The sequence below is a fragment of the Ipomoea nil genome, unplaced genomic scaffold, assembly GCF_001879475.1.
Source record: "Ipomoea nil cultivar Tokyo-kokei standard unplaced genomic scaffold, Asagao_1.1 scaffold0519, whole genome shotgun sequence".
Lineage (NCBI taxonomy): Eukaryota > Viridiplantae > Streptophyta > Magnoliopsida > Solanales > Convolvulaceae > Ipomoea > Ipomoea nil.
In genome coordinates this window covers 2,608,659-2,633,178 of record NW_017616947.1, presented here as the reverse complement: position 1 = coordinate 2,633,178, position 24,520 = coordinate 2,608,659, and the positions used below count along the sequence as shown (strand labels likewise).

At 30.7% G+C, this 24,520-nt stretch overlaps 1 non-coding gene across 1 annotated transcript; it reads right to left on the bottom strand.

Annotated features, from left to right (window-relative positions):
- Nucleotides 1-15,067: 15,067 nt before the first annotated feature.
- Nucleotides 15,068-15,140, bottom strand: TRNAA-AGC. The gene has a single exon. It is a non-coding gene; the product is annotated as a tRNA-Ala (tRNA).
- Nucleotides 15,141-24,520: the final 9,380 nt, after the last annotated feature.

Sequence of the window (24,520 nt, the reverse complement as noted above, 5' to 3'; positions counted from 1 at the left end):
CCCGCCTACTGTTATGGATGCTTTCCGAGCGACTATATAATAACTTTATGTTCTTTGCACCCAAAATCAAATCCTTAATCGCAATCCCTCATTTTAAATTCACCATCATTATCTCAAATTTCAATTTTATTCATCAATTATTATGATATTTAGCATCCATTTAAAAGCTCAAAAAATAATTTTTGAAAGTTATTTTTCAAATTTCTCTATATTTGATATTCAAAAAAAAAAAAAAAAAAAAAAAAAAAAAAAAAAAAAAAGTTATTCATTTTGGTTAACTGAAAAATGTTCACTTTAAAGATAAATTTCTTTTTAGATTTTTTGTCAAAAGATATTTTTCAAATTCTTTATTTTTATGTATTTATATTCTCTCTCATCTGTTTTCAAATTAGTTTCCGTATTATTACTATTGCAATCACCACCACCATACCACCATCACAACTTATTATTATTACTAGTATTTTATATGCATGATGCATAAAAATAGGTGTCCAATATTAATACTTTATATTAAAATCTTAGATTTATTTAGATAGTAAAATAATAATAATGTTGTAAAATATTTCTATAAATTTGATATTTATATTTTAGAAAATAACTAACATGTAACCTCAATATATAATGTGTATATTATTATTATTATTATTATTATTATTATTATTATTATTTAAGAAGATAAGAAAATATATGATGGATGCATGTGCATGGTTACAATAGTGAAAAAGATAATGAGAATTATAACGAAAATTATAACGGTAAGGGTATGTTTGTCCAAAATATTATATTGTACAACTCTTATAACATAATGTAAAAATAATAAAAATAATAAAAAAAAAAAAAAAAAAAAACGCAATGGAAAAACGAACATAATAACATTCATTCACACTTATTAGTTTTTAAATTATTATTATTGTTGTTGTTGTTGTTGTTGTTATCACCACCTCTACCACCACCACCGTTTTTTATTATTATTATTATTATTATTATTATTATTATTATTATTATTATTATTATTATTATTATTATTATATTCATTCTTAGAAAAATGAACCAAATATGAAAATATATATATATAATTTCTCAAATTTCAACCAAACAGAAAAAGTTAGTTTTCTGATATTTAGTCAAACATTATAAAATTAAATTATTCTAAAAAAAAAAAATGAGTCATTTTCTAGAAAATATTTTTCAAGTTTCCAAACAGACCCGTAGTCTTACTCTTTAATTTTGTCTCATTACCTCATTTACTTTTATTTTATTCTCACAATTAGTTCGCAGTTTAAATTTCTATCATTCTACAATTTAATAAAGATGTCTAACATGTAATTTTATTATTCAATTAAAGAAAAGTTTACAATAGAGATAGAAATTACACATTGAGATAATAGGTTTGGATGATCAAATAAAATGTTAGATATCTTTATTAAAGAGGAAATTTCAATTTTGGTCCTACGATTATAGGGGTCTTGTTAATTTCAGTCCTTGACTTTTAAAAGTATCAATTTAGTACCTTAACTATGTAATTTTTGATCACTCCAGCCAAATTGCCTGTCAAATTTTGTCGGAAAATTTTAATAGTTAAAAAATGAAGGTATTTTAGCCATTTTACTTGTTTATTCTTTCTTCTCCGACGCCGACGGTCCATCTCTAATCCCAGCTTCCGGCAATACTGGAAAACATCGTCATAGCCGAGAAACCCATCTACATCTCCCTCCCCAAGTTCACATACATTCATAATCCTTCTGCGGCTCGCGCTTTTCAAACCCATCTCCAAACTTTCGCCATTTTGTTCAATTACAGAGCTCGTAGAGAAAACCCTCCAGATCCGGAGGTTGCGTGAACCGTCGTTGACATCCAAATGAGCTTCTTCAGCGTGCTACAAATAAGGGTGTTTGGCTGGTGCAAAAGCTCATCGGAAAAGCAAATCAAGGTTGTCTTTGGTCATAATTTGTTGTCTGATTGTGTTTATTTTTGTTAGTTGTTTGGTTTCTTGAACTGTATGCCATCGCCGCTTCGTCACTGCCGTTATTGGCTTTGGAAAGAAGAGAGGACCAACTCATCCGAAACAGGGGGAGATGAAGGACGGCGGCTGCAGCTTCAAGAACGGAGGAAGAAACGATCGCCGGAAGCTGGGTATAAGAGATGGACCGTCGGAGAAGAAAGAATAAACAAGTAAAATGACTAAAATGCCCTCATTATTTTAACTATTAAAATTTTTCGACGAAATTTGACCGACAATTTAACCTGAGTAACCAAAATTGACAAAAATTACATAATTAAGGTACTAAATTGATACTTTTAAAAGTCAGGAACTGAAATTAACAAGACCCCTATCGTCATAGGACCAAAATTGAAATTTCCTCTTTATTAAACTACAGATTGACAGAAATCTAAATAGAATAATCAAATGAAAATCAAAGAAGTACATCAGTAATGAGCCGCCAATGACCTTGTGGTATAGTGGCGTGAAGTGGATCTCCCAAATGGGAGGTCAGGGGTTTAATTTGAGCCTCAGTGAGAACGATTTTGACTCTTTGTGCTTTAGTAGGTTGAGGAAGTAGTTATGAATAAATACTACGTTAGTTATGAACAGATACTATTGTAACATAGTCAGCTGTACCAGGGTCGGTCCTATCATTTTATAGGCTCGGGGCAAAATAAAAACAAAGGCCCTTATTATATGGACAAATTATTGTGTATACCATGGTTCATACATTGTTATGTGAATCATAGCAAAAAGTACATTTTTAATATACTAAAAATACATTATTCGTGTACGTAATATATATTATACAAAATAATATTCTTTGACAACTCAAATAATGTACTTTTCCTTAATACAATGTACATTTTTAATATATTAAAAATATATTATTTGTGCGCTGAATGTACTATACATTATTTGAGAGCTAGTATGGTCCACACAATAATAATTGTAATATATGAAGTTCAAAGATTGTATGAGTTAATTGAAAATAATTAAATGATAATTTTGAATTTGTGTAAACATTTAATTTTTATTAAAAAATATATATAATAACTTTGGTGTAGTGTCCATTCAAACTTGGGGCCCCTATATGAAGCGTAATTATAAATTACTTCAACGTTCACTAATATATATATATATATATATATATATATATATATATATATATATATATATTAACCGAGATACGTATACCATATGGTTGTAATTATTAAATAGATTTAAAATTAATAAATAATTTTAAAGTCTTGGATTATTTTTTTAACTTTATCAAAAAATAAAAAATAAAGCTATGTAACCCGTCTCAACGTTGGGCCTAGGACGGGTGCCCATCTTGCTCGCCTCTCAGGACCGGCCCTGAGCAGTAAAAAAAAAAAAAAAAAAAAAAAAAAAATAGTAACGAGCCAAAATTAAAAGAGAAATCGGTTCTTGCTTCAAGTTTTAGAACTCGCATGTAAATTTCTAATACAATCAATAACTATCACTATGATTACTTCCGAGTTCGGATAAAGTATTATTATATATTAAAGATTTATATGATTCTGTAATTAACTTATTTTTTAATAAAATATTACAATCAACTAATTACATTGCGTCACGTAATTACTTATTGTAAAATTTTCAACATTAGGAGCTATCGTTTTCTCTTGCCAATTGAACCAAACCTAAATGGCAATCCTAATGGCACAATTTGGACCATTTACTTACTTCCCTACCCATTTTCCTTTATGAAGTGTTTGGTTGGATGTATCATATTTTATTCCATGATAAAGTAAATTAAAGTGTTTTATTGAAGGAAATTGTAATTTTACAGAATTACAGATTTCTCCTTTTGCTGAATTGCAATTCATAGGCACTACTCATGAATTGTAATATGGAGGTTGTAAGAAAGAAAATGGGAGATGAAATGACAAAACTACTATTGGTTATTATTATTATTATTATTATTATTATTATTATTATTATTATTATTATTATTATCATTATTATTATTATTATTATACAAGAATATTTTAGTCTTTATATCATTTACTAATATTTTCTATGTGCGATGCGCAAAAAATATGTGCCCAATATTAGTAATTTATATTAAAATTTTAGATTTGAGAAAATTACAGTTTTGGTCCTGTGACTATTGTGATCTTGTTAATTTGAGTACATGACTTTAAAAACTAACAATTTAGTCCCGTAACTATACAATTTTTAACACATTTGGTCCTTCCGGCTAAATCGCCGGCCAAATGTTGCCGGAAAAAGATAGTTCCTTTAAAATAGTTTATTTATGGGGGTAAAATGGTCATTGTAAGCTAAAAAAAGGGGGGGGGGGGGGGGGGGGATTTGTTCTTGTTTTCTGCTTCTCTCCTCGTCATTGCATCATGTTTTACGCGAAGAAAGAAGATGAGGAAGAAATCTGGGAAAAAAATTCTTTATTTTCTTCATCTTCTACTCTTTTCTTTGCTCTGTTTGTTGAAAAAAAAAATGCTTGGATGATTTGCAGGGGTCCAACCATTTTGATTCCTGGGATTTTACTTTTGATCCTTGTGACTTCGCCGGAGATTTTTGCGATGGGGATAATGTGGTCACATTGAATCTCAGGGATGGGTCGCCCGATTGGGAAACTTTTTGGGCTGGCAGAGTATAGCGTTGTTCCGGGGAGAATAACCGGTGCATTGCCGGAAAGCTTGTCGGAGTTGCAAAACCTCATGTTTCTTGGAATCAGCCTGAACTTTAATTTCTCTCCGGCGGGATTCCGTCGTGGAAATCCTTTCTGGCATCTCCCGGCCTCCCTCTGCCGCCGCTACCGTTGCGCAAGAAGAATTACTGCAACGACTTTTCGCTCTCTGCTTCTTTGCTGCCCATACTTAGCGCTATGAGACCCATTATTTGAGCTTTGCCCGCAGCTTTGGATTATACAAGTTAATTGGGTAATTAATTAAACTTGGGATACGGGATTTATAGGTTTGGATTAATGAAACGGAAATGGAAAATGGAATGCAATGTGAACTAAATGAGCAATATAAGATGAAGAAGAAGGAAATGAAGAACCATTCTGGTCTTCCATTCACAGACCCATGTCTCCAAGATCTGCAGACCAGGAGAAGAAAACCAAGAAGAATGATGAAGAAGAAGGAAATGACCTATTTGCCCTCGAATTAAAAAATATTAAAATGGATTAAAAATATTCCGGCGACATTTAGCCGGCAATTTGGTCGGGAGGACCAAATGTGTTAAAAATTGCATAGTTACAGGACTAAATTGTTAGTTTTTAAAGTCAAGTACTCAAATTAACAAGACCACAATAGTTACAGGACCAAAAGTGTAATTTTCTCTTTTAGATTTATTTAGATTTTAGATATTTAAATTAATAATAATAATAATAATAATAATAATAATATAAAACATTTTAATAAATTTAATATTTATATTTTAGAAAATTAACATATAACTCCAATACATAATGTGTATATATTATTATTCTTCCAAAAGGCTGAACCCCAACCCTAAAAGCCCCACACTTCGACCCGACAGAGCATTTGGGAGGATGTAAATCATTGTAACTCAACTGAATATGAACCATAGAGGCTAGACCGGTGCTCACTGCGCACAAGGAACCCCCCTCACTTTGAGAGGTAGCTCCCTCACTGTGTATATATTATTATTATTATTATTATTATTATTATTATTATTATTATTATTATTATTATTATTATTATTTCATAAGATAAGAAAATATATATGGTGGATGCATGTGCATGGTAACAATAGTGGAAAAGATAACGGAAGTTATAACGGTAGGGGTATATTTATCCAAAATATTGTAGGGGTATATTTATCCAAAATATTGTATAGTACAACTTTTATAGCATAATGTTTTTAAAAAAAAAAATCGTAACGAAAAAACGGACATAAATGAAAGGTATAACCTTCATTCACACTTATTATGTTTTTAAATTTTATTCTCATTCTCAATAATTCTATTTCTCCATATTAAATATGCAATTTGAATTTTTACTTTATTCAAACCTTATTTCTTTCCCACCGAATTTCAATTTTTTTCTTCTATAATTTCTTTATCCCAACCAACACCCTGTTAGTAAACAAATAGTACCATAATCCATGAGGTTTGTGACATGAAAACAAAATAAAGGAAATGCGGGCGAGTAGTGGTTAACAAGAAATGGAATTAAAAAGATTATTGTTTCGTCATTTAGTGCCTAAAAATATATTAGGAGTAATATTATATGATTTGATTAATTCAAGAAATAAAAAAATGTAAATAATATATAATATATTCCAAGCTAAGTAGCCAAAATATCTCTCCCGGCCCACACGTGTATATATGGTAAATTAGTAAGTATTACTATATATAATAATTCATTGATCAATATTAATCTGATATAAGGTTATATATAATAATATAAGGTTATTTTTAATATATATATATATATATATATATATATATATATATATATATATATATATATATATATATATATATATATTAGGAGTAATATTATATGATTTGATTAATTCAAGAAATAAAAAAATGTAAATAATATATAATATATTCCAAGCTAAGTAGCCAAAATATCTCTCCCGGCCCACACGTGTATATATGGTAAATTAGTAAGTATTACTATATATAATAATTCATTGATCAATATTAATATGATATAAGGTTATATATAATAATATAAGGTTATTTTTAATATATATATATATATATATATATATATATATATATATATATATATATATATATATATATATAGGCGAGTTCAGGTGCGGCGGTGTCTCACGGTGCGGCGGTACGGCAACACCAATAGTTCAACAAATATGCACCGTCAACGTTAGGAAAATACACTACAAAAAAAAAGAGTAAACAGAGCCCCGCGTCACCAAACACACACCATTAGGTGTGAGTAAAAACACCATACACTGTTCAGAAATACACCATTGGGGTGGTGAGTTATATGGTGTTTTTTTTAGTATGTTGTGTATTTTGTGATGTTTTATTGCATTTCATTGTGGTGTGTTTTTCTTACACTGTTGGTGCATATTGTTAACACTGTTGGTGTATTCTGGAATTCCGCCGCACCACCGCACGGGAAGACCCCGCCGCATTTGAACTTTATTATATATATATATATATATATATATATATATATATATATATATATATATATATATACATACATACATACATACATACATACATACACACACACACACACACACATAGTAATATAGTAATAGTAAAAATATGTACATATAATATGCATGAACTAGAAGCATACGATTCCACCACTGCTGGAAATTATGGAATTTCCGATCATCTGAAAGTGATCTTAAATCAAGTTGAAAGCCTTGTTCCGACCATTTTTAGTATCCGGAAAAACCTTTGTTGTTATTTCCGACCATTTTTTACTTTCGACTTGATTTAAGATAAATTTCAAATGGTCAGAAATTTCATAATTTCCAGCAGTGCACTAGCAATCAGTCAATAGTAAATGCTCCGTATTTGTTAGTTGATACATAGTAGTAGAATGTGCTAATAAATGAAATAAAATACCTTAATTTTTTTTTTCAAATAATTATACTTTTTATTTTTTTTTTTTGAAAAATGGTACTTCTAAATTTAATCTAAAATAAAAACAAAAACATAATAAGTCTCAATGAAAGTTATATTCTTAATTTATGTCCATATTTTTAATGCTAGCTATTTTTTACATTGTACTTTTAGAGTTGTTCTATACAATTTTTTGGACAAAAATACCCTTACCGTTATAAGTTTCGTTATCTTTTCTATTACTTTTACCATGCACATGCATCCACCATATTTTTTCTTATATACTTTAACGATAATACTATTTATAGACATTATATATTTATTAAATATGTAGCCCAGTAATATTGTATGTAGTCAAATATCAATTTTTTTCTTTTAATTTTTTGAGATAAGTAAAATGTCAATTTTAACCCGGTTAAAAATAGAGATTTTTTTTTCCCGGTGAAATTTTAACGGAAAAGTGGCCGGAAGGACCATTTTTGCAAAAAAAAAAAAAAAAAAAAAAAAAAAAAAAATCAATAGTCGTGGACTAAAATTGCAAGGTTCAAAAGTCGTGGATCAATTCTGCCAGTGCCACTATAGTCGTGGGACTAAAAGTGCAAAAAACTCTGTAGTATGATGACCAAGACTATGTGGTCTAATGGTACCCGGGTTAGACTTCCATTTGGAAGGTTGTGAGTTTGAGCCTAGGTTGAGAAAGTATATGAACAGATACTACATTGTAATAGAGCCAGTATCATTCAAAAAAAAAAAGATTTTAATTAGTAAAAATTTGTTAGTTATTTTTTAAAATGTAAATATTGCACTGCGCATAGAAAAGACTAGTTTTTCAAATAAGAGTTATTTTGAACTTATTTTTCAAATAAAGAAATGAGTACTATTTTGGACCATTATAATTTTGTCATTCACTATTTCTATGCTATTGTTAATATGTGGTTATGTGACAAAAAAGTTGACATAGCAACTAAGCACTTTGTGCTGAATTGGCACATATGTGGTTCTCCTTGAGCGAAAGTCACAAGACTACATTGTAATAAAGTCAATAGTACTATATATACATATATATATATATATATATATATATATATATATATATATATATATATATATATATATATATAAAGTTAATATCATCTATGGTTCTCCGAGTATAGTGGTTTTGTCATGTTTAGTCATAAATTTTCAAATTAGCAATTATGATCCTTCGACTTTCAAATTGCTACCATACGTAGTCCAAGTTAACCATCGATGGTCCTTCAACTTTTAAAATTTAACCAGTCGCAGTCCTCTTGGAAGGACCATGGGTGGTTAAAATTTTATAGTTGAAGGATCATGAGTGGTTAAAAATTGATAGTTGAAGGACCACAGATGGTGAATTTGAAAGTCAAATGATCACAGATAATGAATTTGAAAGTGTAGGACTAAATGTAGCAAAACCACTACACTCGGAGGACTCTATATGGTATTAACTCAAAAAAAAAAAAAAAAAAAATAGACATGCATGATGATGTTTCATATCATGCAATAATGCAATGAAAAATGATAGATTGTTTCCATAGAGTATAACATACTCCCGCAATATGTACAAATTTTATTGGGTAATAAAGAAAATAAATAAATAAAAATAGATTTCAAAAAAAATAAATAAAAATAGTGATCTACAATAATTCACAAATACTTTATAAATACCATGTAAAAAAAAGGTGTAAATGAAATGGCGTAATTTTATTTCTTATTATCTTAAAATTTCGAGTTCGAATCGTGGAAATAATGCAAAATTTGTCTCGGTACTATTCTAAATACCAAATTGTGCCTTTATCTTGGATGAGATGAGAATTTTATCAAAAATTTCCCCTTGACTAGTAAGGAAAACCACCATATATATTTTATTGTGAAAAAAAAATGTTGTTTATATTGTGATTAAAAAAAAAAACGTAATTGTTGTTGTCGGTGTATGTTTACAGTTGACGTTGTAAGTACTACTAGAATTTTAAAGAAGTTTAGGATGCATTCATATCATATCATATCACATCACATCCCGTTAGCTTATTCCAATCTCCCCAAACGTGCAGTCATAGTCTATCAACACTTGGTGCCATTTTATTCATCGGACGAAATCTAAATTTTGAACAACTCTCCACTTTCAAATCGTTGCTTTAACTTCAAAGTTGACTTCTTCTTCGGGGCATCATATCACATTAGGTCAAATTATTTAAATTATAATTCAAGTAATTCCATGAACCGACTAAATCAACCAAAATTCTATTATATTTAATATTGTTTTAAGACAAAAACTTAATGCATTAAATCATGATCAAGACAATTTATAAAGAAAAATGAGGGAATATCAAACTACTCTCCGTAATCTGACATAGAAAACAGACCTACCAAGCAACAATGTGAGTAGCACAATTTGCAGATTGCTTAACAAATCGAAATTCAACATCACCAATCACAGATATTAATTCTTTAATATCATCTATTAAAAACCAAAAAAAAAAAAAAAAGAATTAAAAGGTGAAGTAGCAATTGTATGAAAAAATAAGTTGCGAGTAATTCGGCCTTGCTGAAGCCGAACCCAAATAGTAGAGTTTAAACACACTTTTGAGAGGCATTTGCATTGCATGCTGCCAATTTTCGAAAAAAGTGAGAGCCTTACTCAGCATAATATTGTGATCAAGTCAAATTGCTAGATTTAAACAAACCAATAATATTAAAAGTAAATATTTGATTATAAAAAATAAAATATAAATATAATATATATTTTAAAAATATATAGAAATAATATTATCTCATAATTTAAATAAAATATAAAATTTTTAATATTTGATATGGATTATATTATCATATTATATAGAAGATTAATTATTTTAGGGAAAAGAGTTAAATAGGACATTGAACTTTATCTTAAAAAGTCAATTAGGCCCCTAAATTTTGAAAATAACAATTAAATCTATCAACATTTTATTTTGGTGCAATGAACCCCAAAAATTAGTTAGTAACATGTGATAACAGGTCACTAAGATTCCGGCGCCACTTCGACGCCATTTCTGACGACAAAGTGATCGGTGACCGCCGAACAATCGCTTGGTCGCCTTCTCACACCAGAGATGGTTGCCTTCTTCAAACCGGTTTTTGGTTGCCTTGTTGTTGAAATGGCACTGGAGTAGGTTGGAATGTCGTCCGAGTGTCGCCGGAACCCTAGTGATGACCTATTATCACATGTTATAACCGGTTTTTGGCTTCATTGCACCAAAATAAAATGTTGATGTATTTAATTATATTGAAACTTTAAAAAATTTAGGGCCTAATTGACTTTTCAGGTAAAGTTCAAGGGCCTATTATACCATTTTTCCATTATCTCAGGATTTTGCCCTGCGGCCCCTTGTCTTAGTCCATCCAACACCCCTCTTCTAGGGATCCAATCTGCTTGCAGCCTTCTTAGCCGATCCATTCCAATGAGAGTCACTGTTTATGGATCTAGTTCCTCCACCTCAGCCTCCTGCATTGGTGCTTTATCTGGCCTGCCCACTGGTTCCTCTGGAACCTGCCCTTGGACTGAAGATTGTCCAGATGAGTGTCCCATAATGGAAGGAGCATGTCTGTTAAGTCTCAGAAGGTTCAGTAATTCATCTCTGAGTGAGCCAAACTGAGCATTCATCTTAGTTGAAAGCTCAGTGACCGAGGGCTCTGATACCACTTGCAACGCACTTGGGAGTTTGATCAAGAAATTTAGGGCTAGGAAGTGAGAAATTAGGGTTAAAGGGAAGAAGAAGAAGAAAAGAGAAAGGAAAATATGTAACACCCTACTTTTCTAAAATCTAAATCCCAATTACTTTAACTTAAACAAGATAAATAAGTAAGATAAATTAATTTAAAACCAACCAAATCCAACATAAACGGGTGTCACCGCCACAGCCACCACTCACGGTGACTGCACAGGCTACAAAAGGGGTAACTAACTAGAGTCAAGCTCATCAAAACAACATCAACAACTTGGCGAACAAACCCCGGTGTCCAAGCACCAACAAAAATATCAGTCAACATCATCTAAACATCAATATTCAAAGAAGAATCTAATCTAGAATCTACCAACTCATAACTACGCACTCATCTAACTCGTGCGCTGTCAAACACTGGGCCCACCTGAAAGAGGTTATAAAAACAAGTAGAAATAAACCCGTTAGCAAATTAATGTTAAGTATAAAGCCACTCAACCACTATAGATATAGATTTGGAAAACATTTGGCATCACACGTAATCTCAAGTACTTTGCAACACTTAAACAACAATCTCAATACATGCTCATAAACAACAATCTCAATACATGCTCATAAACAACTCTATATGCTTGCAACCTATACTTCATATTAACAAGTTCTTCTCAAATACTCAACTTAATCACAAATCTCGTGCTTTAAACAGATATCTCTAAACATAGCTAAATACGCAAACTCATGCTCAAACTCATAGATAAAGAGATACTTAAAACTTAACAAGCAAGCTCATGATATCATGTCAACTCATAAACAACAACAAAGTACTATACTTCTCATCATACTCTAAATGCAAAACATGCAAGTCATACAATTGGCAACGTCATGATGCTATATATATATATACACACACACACTCTCTCTCTCTCTCTCTCTCTCTCTCTCTCTCTCTCTCTCTCTCTCTCTCTCTCTCTCTCTCTCTCTCTCTCTCTCTCTCTCTCTCTCTCTCGCTCTTATGTAAAAAGAAATACTTTTTCTGTGGAAGTTTCTGTTGAGTCACACAGATTTGCTTTTCTCCTCTTTCTCTTGAGTCTCTTGACTCGCTTTTCTCTTTTTTACTTTCTTGCTTTCTTTCTGTACTCGTGAGCGAGGTAGGAACTTCACGAATCGTGAATGAACCTATCCGGGCTCGGCATCTAGCCGGCATAATACTCATATCGCCCACAAAACCACTCTCTTGGTTCTTATCTCAATCTTTGTGGAATCAGGTATCGTACTTGTCAGTTGCACACCCTCTAACCAGGATTCCAAGCCCGGCGGGTAGTGTTCAACCTAGTAACCCGGAAATATCGACCAAGTTACTTCATAAATCTCTGTCGGTCTTCTTGACTGTTTCTTTCTTTTCTCAAACTTTCTTTCTTTCTCTTTTCTTCCGAAAGAACATAGTCCTAACGGGCCTCCAAAAACTATATTTTCCTCACAATAGATAGCATATAGATATATCTCATGCAACTTTTTTCTCATGCAACAAATATTTAACTTATGCAAGCCTTGATATGCACATAAATTTCAACAACTTCTCTTTCTCACATTTTGGAAATCAAATATCATGCAATCTTCTCAATGCAAATAGATAGTGATTTTCCAAAATAGATATAGGTTTTTGAAATAGATCTTAGGCTTTACTTAGAGCCATTTTATGCACTTTAAACCTTTAAATATGCTAACATGCTCTTTACTGTGAAACATGCTTTAACTCTCATTCACTGTGAAACAAGAAAATAATGCACTGCTCATGCCAAACTCTCATTAACTTAGTAAAACTTCTCAATAAATTCTAACAAGTATTTAGGCATGCTTCTCAATCAAATATCAATGCTCAAAATCTATAAACTCATTTTCTGATATAGTTCACAGACAACAACAAAATATTCATTTCCCACATTTCTACTTGTAAATCATGCTTTCTAACTCCAAATCCAACGAAACTAACTTCTACTAGTGCGTCGTAACGAGCCCGAGCGTCTAAGCCTCTAGGGCCCACGAGTCCCGGTCCGAACGACACGTAGCTGAGCCACAGAGGGCCCGGCTAGAACCACTTTTGGCCTGGCGGAGCTTGGTGATGGGGCTTGGGGAGCCCCGCCAAACATCGGTGCAGGGCAACGGATCCAGCTAGGATCCGTTGCCTTGGTTCGCTACTCTACGGATCATGCCTAGATCCGTTGGTTAGGTCCGTTGAGTTTACTGGTGCACCAGACCCCTTCTTCTTCACCTGTAGACAACTTCAGATGCAAGGGCGGATGCAAGTGTGTCTTAAGGGGGACCTTGGCCCCCCCACCACACCTCCAATTTTTAAATATTATATATAATATTAAATTTTAAAAAAAATTATATATACAATATTAAAATTGTGTTGTTCCTTCAAAATTTTTGACCCCCCTTCCTACTTAAATTAATCTCAGATTAAGTTATAAATTTCTTCGTCTTCTCAACTTCTCCCATTCTCTCCCATTTCAAATTACGTCTTCCATATATTGTTGACTCACATTCAAATTAAACCTCATTTAGCCTACCTACTAGTTTCTCTCTCTTGAACCATATATATATGCCGCATATACGCTATAACAAGATAATTTGTCATTAAAATCTATGCGTATTTTTCAAGTTAATTTTTATTTTTATTTTTGTTTCATATTCTATTGTTTATTTTAAATAGTTGTTTTGTTTGATTCTAAATAATGGATATAGAGGCGCTATTGGTTCTCTGTGCTTCAGTAGGTTGAGAAAGTAGTTATGAACAGATACTGCATTGTAATAGAGGTAATATTATTCAAAAATAAAAATAAAAAATGGGTATGAGGTTTTCAAAAAAAAAAAAAAAAAGAAGAAGGATATCAAGGTGCATTTGTTTGGTTAATTATGCAAAGTTGTGGATATGTGATAAATTTTGTATTTAATTTAACATGCATAATAATGTAAAAATTGTGTAGTATATGTATTTGAGAAAACAATTGCTATCATGTTATGTTGGGAATATGGTAGTTTTCAAGAAATAATCAATAGTCTTTTAAAACATGCGTGAATGTTTTCATTATTTCAACCGTACAAAGTAATGTGGATTGAAAAACATATTACAAAATAATTTAATATAGATTCAATTATAAATGATTTATTCTAAATTTTATTAAATTTGTAATGTAATGATTATTTTGAAATATGTTAACATGATATCAATATATTTGATTTAGTACTCCAACCATAGTAATTAGTCCCCCGCACTACTCAATCCTGGCTCCGCCCCTATTCAGATGCAATCCAACACTTTCAAACCTCAATAAATCAATCATAGATCATCAACAACACACAAATAGTCCATCAACAAATATTATCTAACATTTCTAAACATCTATTTCTCACTTCTAGCATTTAACAGAGTCAAAAATCTAATTTAGAAGTCCATAGTTTATACTATGATACTAAATGTATATATTATTTTATAACATACAAAACATGGTGCGCACAGCCTGTGGACCATGGTGCACACCGCACCCAATAATGATTGGTTTTGGGGCGTATCAAAGAAAGTTTGAAATTCTGGATATTTCTCGTGAGATGTAGGCCCAAATATTGGATGGATCTGCCAGGCCCAAATATTGGATGGATCTGCCAGGCCCAAATATTGGATCTGCCAGGCCCAAATATTGGATGGATCTGCCAGGCCCAAATATTGGATCTCCAGGCCCAAATATAGAGTACTCAACAGCCACACCGAAGTTCAAAATTAAAATCAGAAAATGGAGATGCGGGGTACCGATCCCCGTACCTCTCGCATGCTAAGCGAGCGCTCTACCATCTGAGCTACATCCCCATGCTTTTCTAATTTACATATTGAATACTTATACTTCTTTCATCTGTCTCTAAACTCACGAGATTTACATCCAAGAAAACTATGTTTAAGTAATATTAAGTAAATCGGCCATGATATTATCCCGCCACTTTGCATTATCGTCATGTGCATTCCGTAAGTTCTTCATCTATAAGTTTCATTAATTTTCACGGCAAGTTTGGTTCGCGATAAATAATTGAGGATGAATGAAGTTTAAATTATGTAGAAAAAATTTATTCAAAAAATTAATTTCATTTGTTTGAAATTGTAAAGAATAACTAAGTATAAAGATCAATAGACACTTACATTATAATAATGATAATATATATAAATGCAATAGTATTTTATAAATTGAAATATTACACCGTAGAATTTATAAATGACAATATCATAAATTAAAATATTATAATTACATATTATATATTTTATTATAATAATAACATAATAAGTATTATTATACATATTTGGTCTTGAATATGAAGGGAGAAGTTGGAGAAGAAAGAAAAGAGACGAGAATATAGAATAAGGAAAAGAATGGTATACATAAAATAGTCATTATAAGTTATAGTTTATTCCCGATGTTTGTGAGAAATAAATAATAAAAATACGACTGTTTCCAAATAATCGTTTTCATATGTGAGGAATTCAAATTCCGGTGAAAATGTTTTAAATGAATCAAACATAAGAAAATTAGGGGGGTGTATTCAATCATGACTTTTATAGAGTTTTAAAAACTTTTATGAACTTTAAAAGTTTGGAGGTATATATTCAATTCAAACTTTTAGAGAGTTTTTAAAAGTCAGGCAGTATTCAATCAAGATTTTTAAAGAGTCTTTAAAAGTCGTGTGGTATTCGATTAAGACTTTTAAAGAGTCTTTAAAAATCATGTGGTATTCAAAAAGTTATGAACTTTTGTAGACTTTTTAATTTTAAGATTTTTAGAGACTTTTCCTTCTCAAATATTTGAAATCCAACCATCAACCACAAGATTTCAAAATTTTCTTTCTAACAACTTTGAATATTTTCTCTCTCTATTTAAACTTTATTTTTTTTTTGAATGCTACTAGCTCTATTACATTATAGTATCTGTTCATATACTTTCTCAACCTACTGAAACACAAAGAGCTAATAACGCCTCCACAGAGGCTCGAACTCACAACCTTCCAAGTGGAAGTCCAACCCGGGTACCATTAGACCACATAGTCCTGGTCTCTATTTAAACTTTATAAACCTACCTAAATTCAATAAAATTATTTTTTTCTTCATTATCCTATATTTTCCTCATACCTAAACTCTACCAATTTTTCTCTCTCCTAAACTTTACAATCTTCATCTAAAAATTCGAAATAATATTATTTTTACTTCATTATTGCTTGTTTATATTGATTTTTATTTTTATTCTTTTTATGTTTATAATCGTAATATATATATATATATATATATATATATATATATATATATATATATATATATATATATATATTAACAACAAGTTACTACGAATAGCGAACTACTGCTCGCAATAACAATTTGGGATTGCAAACAGTAGCATCTTGTTGTTGTTCGCAGTCTCAAATTGCTATTGTAAATAATAGTTTTTTGTGTGATGTCTAACAATATATCAAGTATAATTTTTTTATATATATTATTAATATTATATTTTTATTTTTTATTTTATGCAACTTGTAATTATATTTTAAATATTTTATTTAGTCAATTCTTTTATTATAAATTTTATTTTTCAATATTGTTATGAATTTATAATGAAATAATTTTTTTTTGTTAATGTTTATTAATAATATATATAAGTAATTAGCATATAAGTCTCAACATACTATAGATAAAAATAATAATGTTGAGAATGTTGATGTGGGTGAAGAACTATATAATAAGAAGAATTTTATGATATATTATAAATATTTTGTAAGAAAATTATAAATGATAAGAATTAAAATCATTGAAAGTTTGTAAGGAAGTATTCAATTTAGAATTTCAATGACTTTTGTAGACTTTTTAAAATAAAAAGTTGATAAAAGTCTATGAATGTTTTTTATATAGACTTTTATAGAGTCTTATAAAGTTTTAAAAAGTTTTGAACGACTCTATGAAAGTCGATCAAAGTTTATTAAATTCTATCATTTTAAAAGTCTTTAAAGCTCTATAAAAGCCATGATTGAATACACCCCCCTTAGATTTTTTTCAAACTTTAAGAAATTTAGTTCCTCAAAAAAAATTTCAGCGAATCGAATGAGCTGTAAGATTTAGAAAAAAGGTGAAATCACCTCCAAGCGATCGAATCAAATAGATAAATTGTGCAATCGAGTCTCTTAACCCCTCACACCCCCCACCCCCCCCCCCACCCCTAAAAAAAAAAAGAAAAAAAAAACCTCTGGTGAGACTTCATAATCAGGTAAAAGAAGTGTAATTGAGCATTAATTTATCTATTCATCAAGTTATCGTTTATTTGACGACATAGACTAAATTTTTACTTGCGATATTTTTCTGATATGGTAATTACTTTACATCCAATATACCAGTGACATTACAGTTATATTAGTAATCCACTTACTAATTTTTAAAAACTATTGAATCATTTAATTTAATCCAAATAATTAATACATGAATTCACACCACAAGGTACAATTAATACGAAAAGGTGCGATATTAGTTACCTAATTAGGATGTGTACTTTTTTCGAAAAAAAAAAAGATGTTTATGTGAGGGTAAAAAGAGTGGGCGGGTGATGATTGCGAAGGGGAATCAGGTTCCGGTGACGTTGCGACCGCATTTGGGCTTTGGCCGCCTTTACAATACATATTACACCGCAACATAAAAGTGTTTGTTCCACTTTTAACGTATTATGTTGTGTAGTTATAATCACTGCTAATCATTAACCATCAAACTAACTTTTTCATATCAATTCTTCAATGCCAGAATCCTATGTTTTCCCATAACAGCCGCTAACAGTGTCAGTTGTGTAAATTTTGTACATTTTCTTGAAGAAAAGAGAGAATAGAAAGCTTTGTTTCATATTGGAATTGGATGTTCACCTCCTTTTATTAATTTATTATATTGGAATTGGGTGTTAATTTTGAAAGAATAAAATGGCCACTACAAAAATTATTTTTAAAAATAGAAAGTGACACTTTTGCCTCCTAAATTATATGTTTATTGTTATTTTTTTTCTCTTGAATTATTTATATAACTTCGTTATCCCCTCAATTATTTTGAAAGTGATGATTTTTTTTCCTTCATGTTAAATGGGCACTTGGACGGTTAAAATAAGGGTAAAATATGTATTTCATTTTATTGTTTATAGGTAGGAATCAGAATAAATGTTAAAAAAAACAAAAAAAAGGACACCTTTTACAAATATTATAATTTTAAATTATTATAGTAACAGAGTTAAGATTTAAACACAAATAATAATAATTATAATATTTGTAAATGGGCAAATTATGTTGTTAGCACGTGTCCATCTTGCAAGGTGGACACGGTTTCATATTCATAATTTCTATATTGTAGATTCATAATTTCTATACAGTAGATCCATAATTTCTATATTGTAGATTCATAAAATTTATACTTTAGATTCCAGTTGAACTCTGCTTTCACAAATCAGAGAACTATATGTTCATAATTTGATAACTATACAGTTTAGAAATTATAAATTTACAGTACAGAAATTATGAATCTACAGTACAAATATTATGAATCTACAGTATAAAAATTATGAATCTAATATACAGAAATTATGAATTTAGTGTATTTAAATTATGAATCTAAAGAAAAATGTTTTTTTTTTCCTTATATGTTTATCTCCGGTCTAATGTAATTTATATTAATTATTAGGTGCACAAAAATTGACCAACCCCACCTACTCGTAATCAAATACTAACGAATTCAATTAGATAGTTCAATTTCAAAAGGAGTGCACAGTGTCACTCTAACGTGATATACTCAATACTCTATTGATTTATGGGGTGGGGTGGGGTGGGGGGTGGGAGTGAACCACACATTACTATTTTTTTCAATAAAATCAAAATATGTGAAAATAAATATTTATGATTTTCATTCCAGATATAATCCACCTCCAGAAAAGTGCAGTAATTGGATGGTGATGATGATGTTGAGTGGGGTGAGGGGCAAAAAGGAAAGAATAAGTTTGGAGTCACAAGCTAAGGTCAAAAGAATCCTTCTTTTGGGGATTGACTTCATCATGTGAAGTTTAACACAAATATAAAAGAAATGGAACGTTGGAAATAATGACCCTACCACAAAGAAAAGGTTAAAACCATCATCATCTTCTAATAATGTCCCATCCCCAAAAACCCCATGCTCCAACCCCTCTCATTACCCATCACTATTGCCTAATGCTCACCTTTTATACCTTTTTCCATATATTATAATGTTATTATATCTAATAATAATTTAATAAATATGTACCCTATTATGTATATCTTTCATGTGTAATATAAATAAAACTTTAATTTAGGAGAAATTTCACAATCATTTTTTAAATACACACTGAGCAAAATTAGTATTGTGATCACAACTGACAAAAAGCCACACAAAGATAAACTAACATAGGTTGTTGATGGATGGCTAGCTCTAACCGATGAATTGTGGAGTATATATTATGATCAATAAAAATACGTATGGTTGGTTGAGTTTAACAAGGAGGTAAAGAATAGAGGATAAGTCACATAATTCAAAAATAAAAACTAAGTTCCACATAAAGTGTTGTGCTCGGCACAACGGACGACATATTGGTCTGATATTTATTATCAATGGTAACAACACATTTACTTAAGTAATAAATATACAGAGGAACAGGGGAAGCATACATCAACCACCATTTTTCATAACGATTAAGGATATAATTGAGATTGTTAGCAAATGAATACTAGGTTGCTTGGTATATATTTTTAGGGATATTTTTTTCTCTATAGTTAAAGTAAAACAATATCCTTTATATATGTATTTCGATCACTTACTCAAACCACATACTAATGTAAAATATCTTTGTGCATTTCACTTCTTATATATGTGTGTATGTATGTATAAATCAGGGTTGCAAAAATCCCGCCTAGGCACCGAGTAATCGGCGCCTAGGCGCTACGCGCCTTAGGACGTGGCGATTTCCCCCCTAGGCTCCCGCCTAGGAGACCGACCACCTAGGCGCCCGCCTAGCGCCTAATTCGGCCACCTAGCGCCTAACTCGGCCGATTACGCCGAGTTAACTCGTCAATTTCTGTCGAGTTAACCCGGCTGACTCGACCTTGCTAATTTTTTTCATATATATATATATATATATATATATATATATATATATATATATATATATATATATATATATATATATATATATATATATATATATGTGTGTGTGTGTGTGTGTGTGTGTGTGTGTGTGTGTGTGTGTGTGTGTGTGTGTGTGTATGTATGTATGTATGTATACACCTACAGACGTGCACTGTTTTTCATTTTTTCAGTTAGCCGCCTCGCCTAGGCCGTCTAGGCGCTAGGCGCTACTCTACCGCCCGACTAGCGCCTAGCGCCTATTGCAACCATGGTATAAATTAACATTTTTATTTTTATTAATTTACATTAGATGAATCAAATGCCACGAAGTAATTCATAATATAAATTGAGTGGTAATAATTATTCTTACCTTTTGTCATACATATAATTTCGGACAACTCAACTCCCATGCTTTTAATTATCCTCCTTAGCTAATTCAACAGTAATGACTTTACTTTGGCACTAATTGTTGCAAAATCTTGCATGCTTCTTCAATGAAACATCTTTATTTATTTATTTATTTATTTAAATGATGATTATAAATAAAGTTTGAAATCAGCACAAATATGCTCTTCTAGGACTTCCAGCGCTGCTATATATTATTATATTATCTTCATGTTGTATCTATCTTTGATTTTCATCATTTCATGCTATCCTAGTAACATATATTTACACTAATGAGCAGGGCCGGATTTTAGGCTGTGCAAGCTGGGCTACCGCACAGGGCCCCCAACTTTAGAGGGGCCCCAAATTTTAAAGGTCCAATATTTAATTTTTACCTAGCTAGTTTATAAATAAAAATTAAAAGTTTTTAATTAAACTTAAAAGGTTCTATGAAGAGATGGTAAGAGTGTGTATTTGTTGTATTTTAACTTGGAGGTCAAAGGTTCGAAACTTACATGTATTAATTTTAAAAATTGTGATTTTGGTAGGGCCACATTTATTTACTAGAACAGGGCCACCAAAATTTAAAATACGGCCCTGCTAATGAGATTCTCCAAACAATAACCTCACGAAATTTTAAATACATGAAACATACGAGGTTGCATTATCTTACATGCAACATGCATCTCTTAGTCTCTTACTACTATTAATTAATATGGTTGGTATTGTATGAAATTGTCTCATATTAGACGGGTCTCAAATACATAAATATATATATATATATATATATATATATATATATATATATATATATATATATATATATATATATATATATAAAATTATAGTAATATTATATTTTTCTATGAATTAATAACTAATTTCTCCACCACACTTTATGTGCATGGTTAGGTTAATGAGATATAACTTTAAATTATTTACAATTCAATATATATATTTTTTGTAATTTTTAGTTTAGTATTTGTTATATTAGTACATAATTAATATGAAAATATTAATTTTGTTTTTATTGGCATATGTTAGTGTAATTATGTGGGCTGAATGAAAGTGATGGGTGTTCTTCATAGAGAAAAATGTGGGGAATGAAGTTGGTATTGAGAGTTTATCTCCACTAACTCCTACGTGAAAGGTGAACTATGAAATGGGATTAAGTTCCCTAATTTTGTGGTGTCTATTTCCTATTGTTGTGGTGTCTAAAAACACTTAAAAATGGAATTATGTAATGAAGACAATTTGAAGTTTCCAAAAGGGGGAAATAGTAATATTATTTTGGAAGGTGCTGCGAGAAATTATTTAGAAGGTGTTGTAAGGAAACTTTAAAACAGGGAAAGATTGGTGTACTATCTGGAAAAGTCAACTCCACTTTATATTAGTACAAGCTGTGTTGAAATTCAGGTTGGTTACAGTTTGTTTAATGGGTAGAATTAGTTCAAATTGTACCTATAAACTTTTTCATAGCGTTGTTGTATGAGGTTAATGTTTAAATAGGTGGTAGACCTAATTTTGTAATTCATTGAACCTTGTAATTGTAAAACCGCAGGTTGATCTTAAGTGAAAATGTTTTTAGGCGTGGCCTCGCAAATGAATTGGTGTTCTGTAACTGCATTGTCAAATTCACATGTGTACTTATTTAGGTGCTTATTTTATGTTACATATCTACATTACATAATTTCAGTATTAATATATAAAATTTACATATTTTAAAACTACATTGAGAATAATATTAACATAAATGACAATTAATACTTTTTACTAATACTTTTTAAGTGACAATTAATATATAATTTTTTCAGCTACAATGTAATGTTTGTTAACTTATTAAAAAAAAATATTTTCACTAAAAAAGTTTATACATTTAAGATCTATCTAGTGTGAGACGATTCCACACAAATTTTGTATTACTAATATTATATTAGGTTAGACTGTCATAAATTTCAAAAATATTTTCCATTTTTTTTTGAAATAATATTTTCCAATTTAAAATTAATAATTCTTAGAAATCTATTGCATGGACTAATAAATATGTCTCGAAAGGATTCAATGTGTAGTTTAATAATAAATCACACTAGTTTTGAGTAAAAAACTTGAATTTGAATCACACTCCCATCAAATGTATTTAAAAAACACATTATATAGACCAAAAAATGAGATATGAATTTGGCCATTTGTGATTACTAGTGTATAAACATTTTTTGGGTGTATAGATTAATTGAGGTACATTCTGTGATTTACCTCCGCAATCGGTCTCTTAGATAAGAACGGTGAGGGAACCTTAAATTTGGGTTAAAACTGTTTGAAAAAATAGCATAAGATGTCATTTTTGACTATTTTGTGGTACAATTATTAGTGGGGTTCACTTCCTATTTGGGTCGGGTTAAAGTGGATTCGGATTCTTCGTAGTGAGACGAAGAGATTGATATATTGTACGCTCAAAACGGATAATGGGTGAATGAGAAATTCATTCTCAAAGTAGACCTATTAGAGTTGGAAAATGAATGTGAAAAGGCTTGTATGAAGCTTTTGTCCCATATTGGTTTGAGAAGTGGGTTTGTACCACTATTTATACAAGAGCCTTTCTAAGGCATATTAACTTGTATAGTATAGAAGTTCTCTCTCACGTATAGGGAAGCGAGTAGGTAGATCAAATCCCATAGTGAACTTGTTGTCTTTTTGAATTCCAACATTTTAGCTACTAAAGAGTTACCTTCCAAAGTTCTTACATTTTAGCTATTGAAGAGTTACCTTTACCTTCCAAAGTCTTCTTTCGGAATGGAGAAGTCTCCTTCCAAAGTCTTTCTTCCGAAGAGGTATGTACGTTATTTTTCGAAATGGAGGAGTCTTCTTTCGGAGTACCGTTCTAGTGACTGTTTGGAGGATTAATTTAGATGTTACGGAATTAATTTCAATTTTAAATTATAGAATTAATTTCCAGGTTAAATGGTTACTTTTGAAGGTTACAATATGGTTTTAAACTAGAGTTTAATGCCACGAATGAATGCTATTTACACCACCAACTCCTATATAAGTTGATTGTAGAGCAACAGTTTTTTTCAACAAGGAAAATCGTCTTTTCTCTCTTGAAACTCTGCTCCTACTCCTTTCTTAGCCAACGTTGTGTTCATCCCACGCTCCAAAGTCTTCTTCCGGAATGGAGAAGTCTCCTTCCGAAGTCTTTTTTCTGGAATGGAAGAGTCTTCTTCCAGAGAGGTACGTTATCTTTCGGAATGGAGGAGTCTTCTTTTGAACTACCGTTCCAGTGATTGTTTGGAGGATCAATTCAGATGTTAAGGAATTAATTCCAATTTTAAATTCCAGAATTAATTTCTATGTTAAATGGTCAGTTTTGAAGGTTACAATATGGTTTTAAACTAGAGTTTAATGCCAATGAATGCTATTTACACCACCAACTCCTATATAAGTTGATTGTAGAGCAACATTTTTTTACAACAAGGAAAATCGTCTTTTCTCTCTTGAAGCTATGCTCTTAATCCTTTCTTAGCCAACGTTGTGTTCATCCCACGCTCTAGTTCGCGCAGGTTTCACTGTTTGAGTGCTCAAATTTGGAATCGTGGTACGTTTTATCTTGAAACCTAGGCCGTAACGCTCCTAGCACCTTTGGGAAACGTCAAATAAAGTTTTAAGGAAAGAGTGTT